The following is an 18,714-nucleotide window of genomic DNA, read 5'->3' on the forward strand; positions in this document are numbered from 1 at the left end:
GCTTATATGTACTTGAGTGTAATAGGTGAAAATTGTAGCATCATGTCTAATGACTATGAGTTGACTATGGATTATGACATGATTGTTAGTCTTGGTAAAGATTGACTTAAAATTGATAGATATGATTATCTTGATATCTGGAACATGTGGTTGACATGTGTGAGCAGTTGTAGGCTAATATGCTTGGCATTAGTATGAAAACGTAAGGTAACTAGTATGTTGTTATGTTTACTTATGCACTGACAACTATGTGTTCATGGTAGTGTAATGTAGGGAGTTGCATGGAAAGAGAGATTTCCATGAAATCTTGAAGAAGGATAGGGTTGAACTTTCCTTGGGAACCATGGGCATGGAGTCATGGTGTTTATTGTTAGTCTTTTGCTTTTGGTCTTTTGTGATTTGTTGAGCTTAATTTTCCGTTTTGTTTATGTCTAGTGCAAGGCATTGCCACTTTGTTTGCGGTGTTGTATTGTTATTGTTTTTCATTGTTTTCTTCTTGTTTGTTTCTTGTCTTGCCTTTTGTGTTTTGAGTCTTGAAAATTGGTTTGGGAAAGAGGAAAGTTGATGGAACTCTGGGAGAGTTGTGTGGAACCCAACATGTGATGAAAGACTTGGATGAGGCTAGTGCATGTGTAATCACAGCTAAAGGTAAGAGTATGACAGTGAACTAAGTTGGTTGGGTCCACTAGTGTAAATGGATGGTGGCAGGACAATCATGAGAAAGCTAGCAAGAAAGGTAAAGTGAATGGATGTAAGAAATAAGATGCCTTGACTATTTTGGGAATGATTGTTCTCAATGTTGTGCATGGTGTGCACAAATAAAGGGAGTTATCTTAACCTTGACCTTTATGATATTTGGTAATTATGTTGTGATCATGTTTATGCTAATGTTTTGTTTATGCCTCGAAAATCGTTGCATCAACATCGGGGAAAACCACCCGGTCCGGACCTTAAAGGCATCTCCTCTTCCGTTTGGTGTGGTGGCTTTGACTGGATATAATGGGACCAGTTTCCCAATGATTTATGAATGGGATGTATAAGTGATTGGTTTCTAATTTCTAATGGGAATGATGGATGATTTATTCTAAAAGTGCAATAATATAACTAACTAATCTATCCCGAGAAATCTCTGTTTTAGTGCAACTCTTAACGGTTCTTATTGAAAAGTAAGCATGCAGATGACTTTTACTTTTAAACAAGAATATTCATTCGTATGATAATTACTTTGTTCAAATATATGAACAAAGTAATAATTAAAACATCATTGCACTTATTTTATATATCATTGACGCATATATAGATGAAAGATAACAATTCTTGAACATTCAATAGTGATAAGTAAAAGAGATTGCTGTAAGAACTTTATGCATACATCAACAATAGCAAAAATGAATGAATGCTAGTTCACATAAAAGAACGAAGCAAAACATAGATAATAGTACCATATGTGTTCGAATCCTTCCAACATGAATTTTCATTTGGATCCCGCTCTCTAACTTAGAAATACTCTTATAGGAAGCAGTAGTTCTTCATTAAAGGCTCAGAATACAGGTCCAGTTTCATAAAAAAAAAATATTGGAAGCACAATAGTGCAACTTCTAATCCAAGTCTTCATACAAAATTTTAGGACCCTTTCTAAAAACATGAAAGGGTCTATAAATACTATCTAGACTAACTAACTATGAAATAAAAATGTTGTGAGCTGGTGTAACCAAATCACAAATACATGAAAATCTCCCTGAAATAGATATGCTTGCAGTGAGTAAGGATGGTTCATTGTTTTTGTTGACTATCTTTTGGCTTGAGCTGGCACATGGCGAGCATCAGTTGCAATTCTGGAGGATGACTCATACGCGAATGAAGCTGGGCAGTATAGGTGGCATCAATAATTTCAAGAATCATGTAACCGATTGCATCGATTAGGCATTTGATTGTTGTCATTTGAATGTATGGTTTCACAAGGAAGAACCAAAAAGTTTCCCATGTTAAAGTTTGGATGCCAGCAATTAATCTCTGCCTCTTCTCCAGCTCCTACTTCCATGTCTGCTCCAATGCTTTGACTGATGGCAATTTCCCTGGAGTACATTCTAAAATTAAATTCGACAAATAGAGAGTATCATTAATTAATTCCACTAAATTACCAATTGTTGATCTACATCTCGATGTTGCCCTTTTTGCCTTCATCAATTGAGATTGCCACTCAAGGAACATAATTTCCTTGTGTGATTCCAGAATTTGAGGCAGATTTTCGACTTACCCTTCCTTGGTTTCTTGCCAGGAAAGAAACTTTGTTAGTGTTTCATCTTCCTGCTCCAGTTTTTGTCTGTCTTCAACCGACTTATCAATCATGGACAAGGAAATCTCACAGAAAGGAGGAACAAGAGAAATATTATTACATAACAAGCCCAACTAAGTAGATAGTTCCTTAGTGATTTGGAAAGCCTCTGATTTGAATTCCTATACTTTAGGAAATTCTTTGAACCTTTCTATTTGTAATGAAAATTGAGCGACCTGTTCATCTTTCGATTTACTCAATTGTTCATTCATTGTCTTTAGTTTGTTCAATGCTTGAGATAGCTCTTTTTGCTTCTGCACTGCATGTTGGTCTATCCTCTGCTTCTCTTTTAGCAATTGCTTATTTAATTGCCCGTTTGATTGCTTCTGTGCTGCTAACTATTGCTCTAACTGCTCTATCCTCTGTTGTTTTTCCTATACCTATGTCTCCAGTGAGATGATCGCTTGATCCTTTTCTTTAAGCAAATTGCTGACTTCTGATGCCTTGTCCATAGTAGCTGTTGTATATGCCTTGGCATACTGAGAGAGTTTAGTAAGATCTTCGGAAGGATTGACTTCCTCTCTCCATACCACATTAGTTGTCTCCATCTGTGTAGGTAAAAGAGAAGATTGATCAAGTTTTCTCTTTTTCCTCTGTCTCTTTATTACAGCCCTATGTTTAGGGTTGTTGAAGACATCTAAGGGCGGTATTTCTTTTACACATAGAACAATCTCATCAGAAGGGTTCTCTGGAATCATTTTTACATCTGTTTGGGTCATGGATGGGTTACTAGTTCCTTCAGTTGGAACTGTATTAGTTTTTGTCTTCTGTCCAGTTGTTACTTTGGGTGTACTAAATCCCTACAAGCTCTTAGTATTGCTGATAATTGAGTCAAACTGTTGCCATTATTTGAGTAGTTTGGGATCAATATGAACATCTGAATTAATAAGTTCATTGCCCGTTTCTTGTTCTTGCTCCTGCTTTGATGTTTTTTCTTTCTTAGGAACTTTTTCCACTACAGGGGCTTTGTCAATAGTTTGCTATTTAGTTTCGCTTGACTGGAATGTCGGGGTTGTGAATAATAGGTCTAGAGGTAGGGTTTGCAATCTCTGGTCTCTAAGCATATTAAACGTTTCTAGCCCTTCATCTTGATACCTCACCCTGGCCAATGTTTTAACTTGAAATAATGATTCAGCTAAGGAAAATAGATCATCAAATTCATCGGCTTTATGATCAAACTTAGCAAGTTTGGCTTGAGACATGACATTATAAGCAACCTGTCTTGGATCATATGGCCTGTTAGGAATTGTGGCCAGATTCAGCATTAGTATCTTTTCTGTCTCCTTCTCTACATGCTTATAGTCATGCAAAGTGAAAATTCCACATCGTAAAGGGAAGTTTGGCCAAATATGCTTCTTTGAATCCTTAAGGGTTCTGGATGTCCCTTCTACTGTTATTTGGTAGGCCAACTCCCGAACTAACAATTTATCAGGCACATACAAGGAAAGAACATGGGGTTTAGTAAGGCTACCAAAAAGCCTTGTGTAAGTAAATTTCTCCTCCTTGAACCAACTACCTACTGCTGTTAAATCAACTTCTACTTCCAGGGATATCCTTGGAGCAGGTTTATTAAAAATAGAATAATATACAGGGAGAATAAAACCATTGAAAATTTTATACAAATGACTTTTGTAATTTGCCTTCCATAGCTGCTAGTGGTAAATATGGATTGGATTCGGGTCTTGAGGAGTCCATTTCCACCCAAGTATTGGATATTTCGAATTAAAGCAAATAGTATCCATAATATAAGCATTGTAATAGAACGAGGGAATAATCTGAGAAGTTTTATGTGCATTTGTTCTGTACTCTAAAATTGTTGTGGCTAGTTTATCGAACAAGATGTTCGCCCAATCCATTACATAACCGTTGATTGCAGCTTCCATTAGGGGTACCATTTCTATGGTGAATTTGGCCGAATCATGTATTCCCCACATCCTACACATCATAGCCCCAGCATAACAATAAGGAGAAGCCAAAGAGTCAATAGAGTACTTACCCGATGACTCGTGCTTGTGCTTTTCGGGGAAATGTCTCCATTGCTTTATCGGGGCTGACTCTGAATCGTTCTCCTTTGAAAACACCTCCAAGAACACCTTGTTGTATCGCTTTTCAGGTCGAGGTAAGTGGTACATTTTCATGAGATCCTCAAGCTGAAATGAGCCAAATATCCTCCCATCAGCTATGCAAAAGGTTCTATCCGAGACTGGAATTTTCTCCACCACCCATCTTACTATGTCTGTATATGGCAGGATTTTAGCTCGCACTGCTATTCTATGTAGATAGGAACAGGCTAACTCTTTAAGATTTCCTTCCGATTTGTTAGTTGAATCAGTTGTGGCTTCCTCTGATAATTTCTCAGGGTCCTCTGCTTCTATTAGATTGTAAATGCTCTCCCAACTCGTGTTTCCTAGACCAAGGTACGTCGTATCTAAGATTAATCCCTTTTTGCTTGGTCTGGGATCTTTTACTGGATGAGCTACTGCTGTGGGAGCTGTTGTGGACTTCTTTGATTTCTTACCCATTTTCTCTGTTTCTCCGATTTCGGGAGAATTCTGCGCATACAGTTGCAAACAGTCATATAGAGAAAATGCTGTTGAAAGCCAATATGATAATGAATTACGTTGATTGGCATAAAATAAAATATAGTTAAGGATTATCACGGATGAAATCCTTTGAAAGATTCATCCTTAACTGCAATATTGAATGGCCATTTAAACTATCAATCATGGTAAATAATATCATAAATGCCCATCACGTCGCCCATATGCCGAATGATTGTTTCAAGCATGCCTTAGATTTTATTGATCGACAATCAGAGATAAATCATTGATCGGTGATCGAGAGTGTCAAAGGGAAGGCTTTTAAGACTTGCTTTAAATATCTTCGATCACCGAAAGGTGATATAATATAATGCATGCAAACTTCCTTTAATATATTTGGTTTCCGAGATGTGCGCCTAATTAATAGATCACAGTCAGGATTTGACATGGGCTTTATCCCTTTATCATGTGACTCCGCCGAGTGTCGATCGCCGATTGCGATTAACTTTATCGCATCGGGAGTTTTTGGTTAGGCCTCTTAAAATGTCCCTTTATTGTTGACATAGTCGAGACGCCGATCGCCGATTGTGATTAGCTTTATCGCATCGGAGGAATTGAGGGGTTTTGCTTTATTGTGCGTTGGAATTTGTTTTCCCTGATTTGCCGATAGCGATTACCTTTTCGGGTCGGAGGATTGGGTGATGTTGTTTTTTGTGTGTTTCCTTTAATATTGCGATATGCAATCTCCGATCACTTTATTGCAATATAGAATGATTTTTTTAATATTATAAAGAAAACACTTTATTTCTTATTTTAAAAAAAATTGTGTAAAATGATTTTTTTACATCGGGGATTTTAATAAGGATTTTCTTATGATGAGGTACATACCATTTTATTCACACATCTAACTAAGTTTATTTTTTAAGGGACCCATTTCATATTAAGATTTTGTATAAAAAATTTATGAAATGGGGGGTTGTTGTATAGCACAACAATTGGCGATTCACTAGGAGAAACAATTATCTCTGAGAAAATAATATAATACTTTGACTTCTTAGTCTGAAAATCTTAATAGATAGAGAAAATCTAATATAACTAGGTAATTATAAATTCTGAATGTAATGAAAACTATTTTTGCTATTTCTTTCTCATCTCAAAATTAAATACATCCCTAAGTTTTAAGTAAACCTTACTTGGTTGATAATGATAAAACAAAAGACTTCTCTCACCTTGCTTGTATAATGACTCCTTTGTCACAGGCAGAGCCACTACTGCCAACAAACGTCAATAGTCTCAGCAGTGTTACCTTTTAACCATTTAATCATTCATTGTCCCATCCATTTCAGAGTATAATTTAAATGAATGAATCCAAAAGATATGTTTCCACATATTTTGTATTTCATTTTATTTTTTCTTTATTTTGTAAGATAAAAAGCCATTGTCCTGGTTTGGTGGCCAGCTATTGACAATGCCATTCACTGATTGTAATTTAACTGAACAATTTGGCTCGTGATGAGACCCCTTGTCTTATAATTATAATCCATTACCCTGTTTTGGTATGCAGTATTTGTAATGTCAGTTGAACTAGTCCCCTATGAACATGGTAAGTAGGATTATGATAAGACCTCTTAAGACTTGCTTTAAATATCTTCGATCACCGAGAGGTGATATAATATAATGCATGCAAACTTCCTTTAATATATTTGGTTTTCGAGATGTGCGCCTAATTAATAGATCACAGTCGGGATTTGACATGGGCTTTATCCCTTTATCATGTGACTCCGCCGAGTGCCGATCGCCGATTGCGATTAGCTTTATCGCATCGGGAGTTTTTGGTTAGGCCTCTTCAAATGTCCCTTTATTGTTGACATAGTCGAGTTGCTGATCGCCGATTGTGATTAGCTTTATCGCATCGGAGGAATTGAGGGGCTTTGCTTTATTGTGCGTTGGCATTTGTTTTCCCCGATTTTCCGATAGCGATTACCTTTTCGGGTCGGAGGATTGGGTGATGTTGTTTTTTGTGTGTTTCCTTTAATATTGCGATATGCGATCTCCGATCGCTTTATCGCAATATAGAATGATTTTTTTAATATTATAAAGAAAACACTTTATTTCTTATTTTAAAAAAATTGTGTAAAATGATTTTTTTACATCAGGGATTTTAATAAGGATTTTCTTATGATGAGGTACATACCATTTTATTCACACATCTAACTAAGTTTATTTTTTAAGGGACCCATTTCATATTAAGATTTTGTATAAAAAATTTATGAAATGGGGGGTTGTTGTATAGCACAACAATTGGCGATTCACTAGGAGAAACAATTATCTCTGAGAAAATAATATAATACTTTGACTTCTTAGTCTGAAAATCTTAATAGATAGAGAAAATCTAATATAACTAGGTAATTATAAATTCTGAATGTAATGAAAACTATTTTTGCTATTTCTTTCTCATCTCAAAATTAAATACATCCCTAAGTTTTAAGTAATCCTTACTTGGTTGATAATGATAAAAAAGAAGACTTCTCTCTCCTTGCTTGTATAATGACTCCTTTGTCACAGGCAGAGCCACTACTGCCAACAAACGTCCATAGTCTCGACAGGGTTACCTTTTAACCATTTAATCATTCATTGTCCCATCCATTTCAGAGTATAATTTAAATGAATGAATCCAAAAGATATGTTTCCACATATTTTGTATTTCATTTTCTTTTTTCTTTATTTTGTAAGATAAAAAGCCATTGTCCTGGTTTGGTGGCCATCTATTGACAATGCCATTCACTGATTGTAATTTAACTGAACAATTTGGCTCGTGATGAGACCCCTTGTCTTATAATTATAATCCATTACCCTGTTTTGGTACGCAGTATTTGTAATGTCAGTTGAACTAGTCCCCTATGAACATGGTAAGCAGGATTATGATAAGACCTCTTAAGACTTGCTTTAAATATCTTTGATCACCGAGAGGTGATATAATATAATGCATGCAAACTTCCTTTAATATATTTGGTTTTCAAGATGTGCGCCTAATTAATAGATCACAGTCGGGATTTGACATGGGATTTATCCCTTTATCATGTGACTCTGCCGAGTGTCGATCGCCGATTGCGATTAACTTTATCGCATCAGGAGTTTTTGGTTAGGCCTCTTAAAATGTCCCTTTATTGTTGACATAGTCGAGTAGCCGATCGCCGATTGTGATTAGCTTTATCGCATCGGAGGAATTGAGGGGCTTTGCTTTATTGTGCGTTGGCATTTGTTTTCCCCGATTTGCCGATAGCGATTACCTTTTCAGGTCGGAGGATTGGGTGATGTTGTTTTTTGTGTGTTTCCTTTAATATTGCGATATGCAATCTCCGATCACTTTATCGCAATATAGAATGATTTTTTTAATATTATCAAGAAAACACTTTATTTCTTATTTTAAAAAAATTGTGTAAAATGATTTTTTTACATCGGGGATTTTAATAAGGATTTTCTTATGATGAGGTACATACCATTTTATTCACACATCTAACTAAGTTTATTTTTTAAGGCACCCATTTCATATTAAGATTTTGTATAAAAAATTTATGAAATGGGGGGTTGTTGTATAGCACAACAATTGGCGATTCACTAGGAGAAACAATTATCTCTGAGAAAATAATATAATACTTTGACTTCTTAGTCTGAAAATCTTAATAGATAGAGAAAATCTAATATAACTAGGTAATTATAAATTCTGAATGTAATGAAAACTATTTTTGCTATTTCTTTCTCATCTCAAAATTAAATACATCCCTAAGTTTTAAGTAATCCTTACTTGGTTGATAATGATAAAAAAAAAAGACTTCTCTCTCCTTACTTGTATAATGACTCCTTTGTCACAGGTAGAGCCACTACTGCCAACAAACGTCCATAGTCTCGGCAGGGTTACCTTTTAACCATTTAATCATTCATTATCCCATCCATTTCAGAGTATAATTTAAATGAATGAATCCAAAAGATATGTTTCCACATATTTTGTATTTCATTTTCTTTTTTCTTTATTTTGTAAGATAAAAATCCATTGTCCTGGTTTGGTGGCCAGCTATTGACAATGCCATTCACTGATTGTAATTTAACTAAACAAGTTGGCTCGTGATGAGACCCCTTGTCTTATAATTATAATCCATTACCCTGTTTTGGTATGCAGTATTTGTAATGTCAGTTGAACTAGTCCCCCATGAACATGGTAAGCAGGATTATGATAAGACCTCTTATCTTTTATATCAAATATATTTTAAAATTACACTATGAAAAATCATAAACTTTGACGGATAGGGTGAATAATTTTCTCCTTAAGAGAACATGGATGACAATTTTGAGAGTTGAAGATGCTAGGCTTGATTCAGTCTTTGCTTTGTATTGATAACCGTTTTTAGGCTTCTAAAACTTTTAGAATGATTTACAGTATTTTTAAGTTTTGAGAAGATTTTACAAAAATGAAAAGAGTTTTCAGAATTCAATCATACCTAATTTCCTAGAATTTTCTTTTTCCTTCAAGACTTCCATCTAACAAAAGTAAATATTAAAAGTATTTTCTTTTGAGTGACTTTTTCAATATAGTAAAGACCAATAGAAGGCTATTTACAACTTTATTTCCTAAGACAAAAATATCTGTTTATTCACACAACTGGAAATTGAATATTTACAAAGTGAGAAGGGGTTACCTCCTCAATTGAAGAATTTTTTCAAAATAAGCCCATTAACAGGAAGAGAATCTCTCTTTCCTGATAGATCTTGCAATATGAAAGTAGATGGGCCTATCTTCTCGATGATTTGGAATGGTCCAAGCCACATTTTCTGAAACTTAGTGTGTTTTCCTTTATCCTCATGGGCTTTGTCCCACTTCAAAACTAAATCACCAACTTGTAAATGTTTTGAGCCTGTTGAAGTTGTATCAAAAGAAGATTTGATAATTTTTTGATGCTTTGCATGTGTAATTCGGGCTTTCTCCCTTTCTTCCTCTAGTTTCAAAATCTGATCATGTCTTAATTGAATAGAAGATGAGGGATTTTCTTCAATAAACTGCACTAAAGCTAGTGATGGAAGTATTAAATTTGATGGTATGACAGCCTCTTTTCCATACACTAGATTAAATGGAGAAGTGCCTATTGAGGCCTTCTGTGTTATGCAGTCTGCCCATAATGCAAATATCAAAGACTTATGCCAGTTTTTATGATTCTGTTCAATAGTTCTCTTAATGATTTTGATAAGATTCTTATTGGTAGATTCTGCTAAACCATTACCCTGAGGGTAGTAGTTTGCAGAATATTTCAATTTGAATCCTCTCTTGATAGCAAATTCAAGCATAGAGTTACCAGAGAAATAAGATGCATTATCAAAAATAAGAGCGTTTGGGACACCAAACCTGGTAATGATGAACTAATCTATGAATTCAATGATTGCCTCAGAGTTTGCTATCTTCAAAGGCATTGCTTCCACCCACTTATTAAAGTAATCAGTGGCGGTAAGGATATACCTACGTTGCTTGGATGAATGTGGAGTAATTTTTCCAATGATATCCAATCCCCATTGTTCAAAGGGTTGTTCAATGTTGACTGGTTGCAAAGGAAAAGCTGACTTTTTTTGTCTTCCACTGGTAGTTTGACATGTTTTACATTTCCTTACATATTCATGAGTATCTCTGAATAAAGTGGGCCAATAATACCCAACATGAATGATTTTGTGGGTTGTTGTATCAGCTCCAAAATGTCCTCCTGCCAAACCATCATGTAGTTCCTGCAAGACCTTTTGCGCTTCAGGTTTTTCTAAGCATCTTAACAAAATTGAATCATAATTCCATCTAAACAACACATCATCAACAATCATGAAATTCTTTGCCTTTAGTCTTATGGCACGTTTATTTTTATAGGAAATATTAGAAGGAGCGTATCCATTTTTTAGATAGAATATCAAATCTGCATATTGGGATTCAGGATTAATGGTACTTATCTCATTGATTTCTTCAATACCGTTTGTACCTTCATGTTCCTGAATATTAGAAGCTCCTGCTAACAACCTGCAAAAACCTTGGCCTTTGACAATCTTTGTTGGTTTTATGTCCAAATCATATTCCTATAATGTTGTGACCCAATTTTCAATTTTTTCTGCTAATTCCCTTTGAACTAGTAACTGTCTTGCTGCTGAAAAAGGGACTATAACTTTTGTATGAGCTTTTAAGAGAAAAGACCTAAAGTGTTTGATGGCTTTATATACGAAAAAGGCTTGTTTTTCAACTTCGGAGTAATTAAGTTCAGCACCTTGAAGGTTTGAACTATAAAATGAAATTGGCACTTCCAAGTTTTGATTATTGATTTGTGTCAACACTGCTGCGTAAGATGAATCAGATGCGAGAGTATATAGAATGAAATGATTTGAAAAATCAAGAGTGTTTAATGCAGGAGAATTTATGATTGATTGCTTGATTGAATCAAAATCTTCCTTTTCTATATGTCCCCATTTAAACACTGAATTCTTCTTAATCATGGTTTGTAATGGTAAAACAATCTGCGAAAAATCTGGGACAAATCTTTTTACAAAATTAATCTGGCCTAAAAATGATTGCATTGTTTTTTTATTATGTGGAAATGGAATATCAGAAATCTCTTTGATTCTATCTGGATCAATATAAATACCATCCTTTGAGATAATAAAACCCAAGAGCTTGCCCTGGTCAAGAGCAAAAAATGACTTCTTAGGATTGAGTGAAATTTCATACCTTTTGCAGCGCTCAAAGATTTGTTTCAAATCATGTAAGTGACTTCATCTTTTCTTAGAGAAAACAGTAATGTCATCCAAATAGACAACTACTGATTTATTGATTAGGCCTTTGAATGCAATGTCCATTGCTCTTTGAAATGTAGCTCCAGCGTTGATTAATCCAAAAGGCATTTTTTGATAGGCATAAGTTCCCCACTTGATTCTAAAGGTAGTTTTAAGTCTGTCATCAGGGTGGACCAAGATTTGATTATACCCTAAAAAACTATCTAAGAAGGACATTAATTAAGAACCAGCCACTGAATGGAGAGTTTGCTCCATGGTAGGTAAAGGGAAGTTATCATTTTGACTTGCTTTATTAGGATTTCTGAAATCAATACAAATTCTAATGTCACCATTTTTCTTCCTTACCGGCACCATGTTGAACACCCAATTTGAATGTCTAATAGGAAAAATATCTTGGCTTTCAAGAGTTTGTTTAGTTCAGCTTTTATTTGACTCTCTAAGTTAGGATGAATCTTCCTTAATTTCTGTTGTACTGGTTTTTCTTCAGATATCATCAGAATTGTATGTTGTATGATAGATGTATCATACGTTTTCAAATCATCATATTTCCAGGCAAAGACATTTTTACATTTGTGCAATAATTTGATAAATGCAATTCTTTCTTCTAGTGTAAGTCCTAATCCCAAATTGATGTTTTGTGGATTCTCCTCAGTTTCAAGGTTTATTAATGCAAATCTCAAAGTAGAACTTTGAAGCTTTGAATTAGTAACCTGTTTAAACCTATCTTTAATGTCATAAATATCCTCAAGTTTGACCACTAGTTTGGGTATTGAGTTTTCTTCAATCTTTTCCTTCATTTGAAGATCATGCTCACTTTCATCAATAATTTGATCATCATAGGACTTATCAGAAGTTAAGAAATTTAAAATGTCATCATCATGATTGAACACTCGCCAGTTAGTGACATTGTCAGGAATCGATGGCCTGAAAATTAATTCTACTGAAAACCTATCGGGACTGTAATCTTCAGATGGCAGGAGCTTAGAAGCAACATTAGCTAGCAAATCTGCTGCTGCATTCTGAGATCTTGGGATGGGAGAAATATTAAATGCTAGAAAATAAGATACAAGGTCTTGCACCAAGGATTGATAATGTTTAAGGTGACTAGAAAGGCAATGTATAGTATTTCTGACTTGTCTTATAACAATTTCAGAGTCACCGAACACTTTCAAATATTGAACTTTAAGACCGATGGCTTTATAAAGTCCTTGAATCAAGGCTTCATATTCAGCAGTATTTTTTGTGCATTCAAATTCTAATCTGCATGATAACATGGTATTTTCTCCCTTAGGACTAACCAAAATACATTGTGCTCCTGCACCTTCATTAGATTTAGATCCATCAAAATATAATGACCAAAACAAAGGTTTATCTACAGTTTTATTTACAGTTTCCTCAACAATTTTAATACACCTTGATGTATCTGTTTGGGAAAATTTTTCAATTTGAGATGTGAAACTATTAACTGAGAAAGGTGATGATTGAGCAGTAAAATTTCCAAAGAATGATTCGGATGAATAATTACCCAGAATATTGTTGTTAAATGCTATTGGCTGGTTTTCTTGTTCAAACTCAGTAACAGTATGAGTCATATGTTTCTCCCGATCAATCTTGATCTGATTTGGCTTTCCTTTATAGGGTAGCCACATGTGTGACCAATCGGTGGAAATGTAACCATGAAGTTTCTTAGACCAGTCTCTACTTAAAATCAAGCCATAGAACTCAGGAATATCAGTGATTAAAATATCAGTTCTTTGAACAACTCTTGGATCAACTGATAACCTGATGGTAACAGAATTGATTTCTCCTAATACTTGAACCTTAGTTCTATCCAACTAGACAATATGTATTGCAGACTTTTGGGGCTCAATGTTCAGTTTAGAACAAACTGAGGTTGGCATTATATTCGAAGAAGCCCCTGAGTCTATCAAGCAATTGTGCAGATTTCTATTATAAATTTCATAGGTCAAGAGAAAAGGAGAAGTATGAGAATTTGATCCATCTCCGATTAAAACAACATCAGTAGCTTCTACCCTACCAGAAGGTAGTTTACCTGTTTCATTAGCAGCTTTGGACAGTACAGCATTTGGAAGAGGAGAAGAAGGTACTGCATCTAACTCTTTAAGCAACAATTTTTGTTGATGTTTGAGTTTACTAAGCTCAAACATTGTGATATTTGCCTTTGTTTTCTTCATGTCTTCAATAATGTTGTGATCCATAGAGTCTATGACTACTAGTGTTTTAGATGTTGAAGGTGGATTTGAAACTGATGGCTAATTTTGAGAAGGTATCGCTGTAGACTTCTTTGTGGGAACTTTTTCTTTAGTAGTAATACTTGTATTCATTTTCTTTTGAGTTATTTGAACAAGTTCAGGAGTACCTTTACTCCTAGTAGTTACAGGGAAAGCTTCCTGTTCGTTTTCTGTATCAGAATTAGGCAAGATAAAGTCCCACATCCCGTGACATTCTACAGTTACTTCTTCTTCAGTTTCTTTAGATGATAAAACTCTCTTCTTCTTCTTCTTATTTGGGGTCTGAGTCTGCATTGGATATAGCATTTGGGGGTTTTGATTCAAGTTTCTTAAAGTTTCTAAATGGACTTTTTGTTGAAGTCTTAGCTACTTGCTTCTTGATTTCTATCATTTCATTTGACATAGTTTTGAGAACTTTTTGGAAACCTTCCATATCGTAGGGATCTTTAGCTACTTTTTTCTTGGAATCATCTTTGAAGGAGACCTTTTTTGATTTTCTTTCTTCAAGAGCAGCTTTCTTTTCTAAGGAAATGATGCGTTTCTCTACAGCAAGTTCCTCTTTCATATTTTCTGCTAGAGTAGGTTTTGCAGCTCTATCTACAAAGATAGCTATATTTGAGGGTAAAGCTGTTATATACCATTTGCTTCTAATTTGCTCACTAGGTTTAGAGGCAGTCAGAATCTTATTCAAGAGTTTATTAAGCCGTGAATTAAATTCTTTTATAGGCTCTTTAGACTCTATCCTAAGATTCAAAAGATAATTGATTAACTTCGCTAGAGATCTGTCATCACCGTATTTAGTCAAGAACTATTCTTGAAAAATGTTCCAACTAGTAATGGATCCTGATGGCAAGGAAAAGTACCAAGACCCAGCTGATCCTTGTAAAGTATAAGGGAAAAGCCTAACAACCACATCTTCCTCTGTAACTCCTTTTAAGTTAACTGACAACATAAAGTTGTTAATATTCTCATTGGCATGTATGCCTGTATCTGGATTAAATTTCGGCAACCATTTTTCAAGATGAGCTGGCAATGGGTTTAATGGTGCAGGCATCATGACTACACCAGGATTATTCCATGGATTCTGTGCCATTATCGAACTACTACTAGATGACAGTGCTGATGAAGTTCCAGATGATTGGGAAGGAGCAGATATTGAAGTTTGAGGAGTTTGAGAAACAAATGTTGAAGTTCCAGTTCCCTATTGAACAACAATCTAGAGTGGAGGAGTGGATGGTTGACTTCGCACTGGAGAAGATGAAATGGATGATGATGATGAAAAGTTTCACTATCAGATCCTTCAGTTGATTTCCTTCCCCGTTTCCTTTTAGGTAGAGGTAACTCAGTAGTTTCAATACCAAGATTTTCACTCTGAAGTCTGGTGAGAGGGTGAGAAGGAATGAATTGCGAAGTTACACTACCTTGAGATACCTTAGATTTCTGTGGAGATATTGACAATCCTTGAAGTTTATGGATGAGAGACTATACTTTAAGATACTCTGGAGTTAATCGTTCAGGGATATTTATGGGTTGAGCAGTGGTCATTGTTTCTTCTACTTCTTTCTTGGAAACTAGAGTTCCAGTCTGCAAGCAAGAAGTCGAAGGTGAGGTGGAGCGAGATTTACTCTTGGAATGGGTTGTAAATTTTGGTTTGCTCACCATTCACAGTTCAGGCCCTCCTTCTAGCGCCAAAAATGTTGATGCCTCGAAAATCGCTGCATCAACATCAGGGAAAACCACCCGGTCCGGACCTTAAAGGCAGTTCTTTTTCCATTTGGTGTGGTGGCTCTGACTAGATATAATGGGACCAGCTTCCCAATGATTTATGAATGGGATGGATAAGTGATTGGTTTCTAATTTCTAATGGGAATGATGGATGATTTATTCTAAAAGTGCAATAATAAAACTAACTAATCTATCCCGAGAAATCTCTGTTTTAGTGCAACTCTTAATTCTTCTTATTGAAAAGTAAGCATGTAGATGACTTTTACTTTTAAAAAAGAATATTCATTCATATGATAATTACTTTGTTCAAATAGTTGAACAAAGTAATAATTAAAACATTATTGCACTGATTTTATATATCATTGACGCATATATAGATGAAAGATAACCATTCTTGAACATTCAATTGTGATAAGTAAAAGAGATTGTTGTAAGAACTTTATGCATACATCAACAATAGCAAAAATGAATGAATGCTAGTTCACATAAAAGAACAAAGAAAAACATAGATAATAGTACCATATGTGTTCAAATCATTCCAACATGAATTTGCATTTGGATCCCGCTCTCTAACTTAGAAATACTCTTATAGGAAGCAGTAGTGCATATCAGACAAAAGTAATCTTCATTAAAAGCTCAGAATATAGGTCCAGTTTCATAAAAAAAAAATATTGGAAGCACAATAGTGCAACTTCCAATCCAAGTCTTCAAACAAAATTTTATGACCCTTTTTAAAAACATGAAAGGGTCTATAAATATTATCTAGACTAACTAACTATGAAATAAAAATGTTGTGAGCTGGTGTAACCAAATCACAAATACATGAAAATCTCCCCAAAATATATATGCTTGCAGTCGGTAAGGATGGTTCATTGTTTCGGCTGACTATCGTTTGGCTTGAGCTGGCATATGGCAAGCATCAGTTGCAATTCTGGAGGATGACTCATACCTGAATGACGTTGGGCAGTATAGGTTGCATTAGTAATTTCAGGAATCATGTAACTAATTGCATCGGTCAGGCATTTGATTGTTGTCCTTTGATTGTATGGTTTCACAAGGAAGAACCAAAAATTTTCCCATGTTAAAGTTTGGATGCCCGCGATTAATCTCTACCTCTTTTCCAGCTCCTACTTCCATGTCTGCTCCAATGCTTTGACTGATGGCAATTTCCCTGGAGTACATTCTAAAATTAAATTCGACAAATAAAGATTATCATTAATTAATTCAACTAAATTACCAGTTGTTAATCTACATCTCGATGTTTCCCTTTCTGCCTTCATCAATTGAGTTTTCTACTCAAGGAACAGAATTTCCTTGTGTGATTCTAGAGTTTGAGGTAGATTTGCAGCTTGCCCTTCCTTGGTTTCTTGCTAGGAAAGAAACTCTATTAGTGTTTCATCTACCTACTCCAGCTTTTGTATGTCTTCAACCGACTTATCAATCATGGACGAGGAAATCTCATAGAAAGGAGGAACAAGAGAAATATTATTACATAACAAGCCCAACTGAGTAGATAGTGCCTTAGTGATTTGGAGAGCCTCTGATTTGAATTCCTCTACTTTAGGAAATTATTTGAACCTTTCTATTTGTAATGACAACTAAACGATCTGTTCATCTTTTGATTTGCTCAGTTGTTCATTCATTGTCTTTAGTTTGTTCAATGCTTGAGATAGCTCTTTCTGCTTCTGCACTGCATGTTGGTCTATCCTCTGCTTCTCTTTTAGCAATTGCTCATTTAATTGCTCGTTTGATTGCTTTTGTGTTGCTAACTGCTGCTTTAACTTCTCTATCCTCTGCTATTTTTCCTGTACCCGTGTCTCCAGTGAGATGATCACTTGATCCTTTTCTTTAAGCAAATTGTTGACTTCTGATGCCTTGTCCATAGTAGATGTTGTATATGCCCTGGCATACTAAGAGAGTTTAGTATGATCTTCGAAAGAGTTGAATTCCTCTCTCCATACCACATTAGTTGTCTCCATTTGTGTAGGTAAAAGAGAAGATTGATCAAGTTTTCTCTTTTTCCTCTGTCTCTTTATTACAGCCCTATGCTTAGGGCTGTAGAAGACATCTAAGGGTGGTATTTCTTCTACACGTAGAACAATCTCATCGAAAGGGTTCTCTGGAATCATTTCAACATCTGTCTGGGTCATGGATGGGCCGCTAGTTCCTTCAGTTGGAACTATATTAGTTGTTGTCTTTTGTCCAGTTGTTACTTCGGGTGTACTAAATCCCTGCAAGCTCTCAGTATTGCTGATAATTGAGTCAAACTGTTGCCATTCTTTGAGTAGTTTGGGATCAATATGAACATCTGAATTAATAAGTTCATCGCCCTTTTCTTGTTCTTGCTCCTGCTCTAGTGTTTTTTCTTTCTCAGGAACTTTTTCCACTGCAGGGGCTTTGTCAACAGTTTGTTGTTCAGTTTCGCTTGACTAGACTGTCGGGGTTGTGACTAATAGGTCTAGAGGCAGAGTTTGCAACCTCTGGTCTCTAAGCATATTAAACGTTTCTAGCCCTTCATCTTGATACCTCATCCTGGCCAATGTTTTAACTTGAAATAATGATTCAACTAAGGAAAATAGATCATCGAATTCATCAACTTTATGATCAAACTTAGTAAGTTTGGCTTGAGACATGACATTATAAGCAACCTGTCTTGGATCATATGGCCTGTTAGGAATTGTGGCCAGATTCAGCATTAGTATCTTTTCTGTCTCCTTCTCTGCATGCTTATAGTCATGCAGAGTGAAAATGCCACACCGTAAAGGGAAGTTTGGCCAAATATGCTTCTTTGAATCCTTAAGGGTTCTAGATGTCCCTTCTACTGTTATTTGGTAGGCCAACTCCCGAGCTAACAATTTATCAGGCACATACAAGGGAAGAACATGGGGTTTAGTAAGGCTACCAAAAAGCCTTATGTAAGTAAATTTCTCCTCCCCGAACCAACTGCCTACTACTGTTAAATCAACTTCTGCTTCCGGGGATATCCTTGGAGCAGGTTTATTAAAAATAGAATAATATACAGGGAGAATAAAACCATTGCAAATTTTATACA

The sequence above is a fragment of the Pinus tabuliformis genome, chromosome 1_2 (genome assembly GCF_031772625.1).
Source record: "Pinus tabuliformis cultivar Carrire ecotype Pingquan chromosome 1_2, CPIR1, whole genome shotgun sequence".
NCBI classification, from domain to species: Eukaryota; Viridiplantae; Streptophyta; class Pinopsida; order Pinales; family Pinaceae; genus Pinus; species Pinus tabuliformis.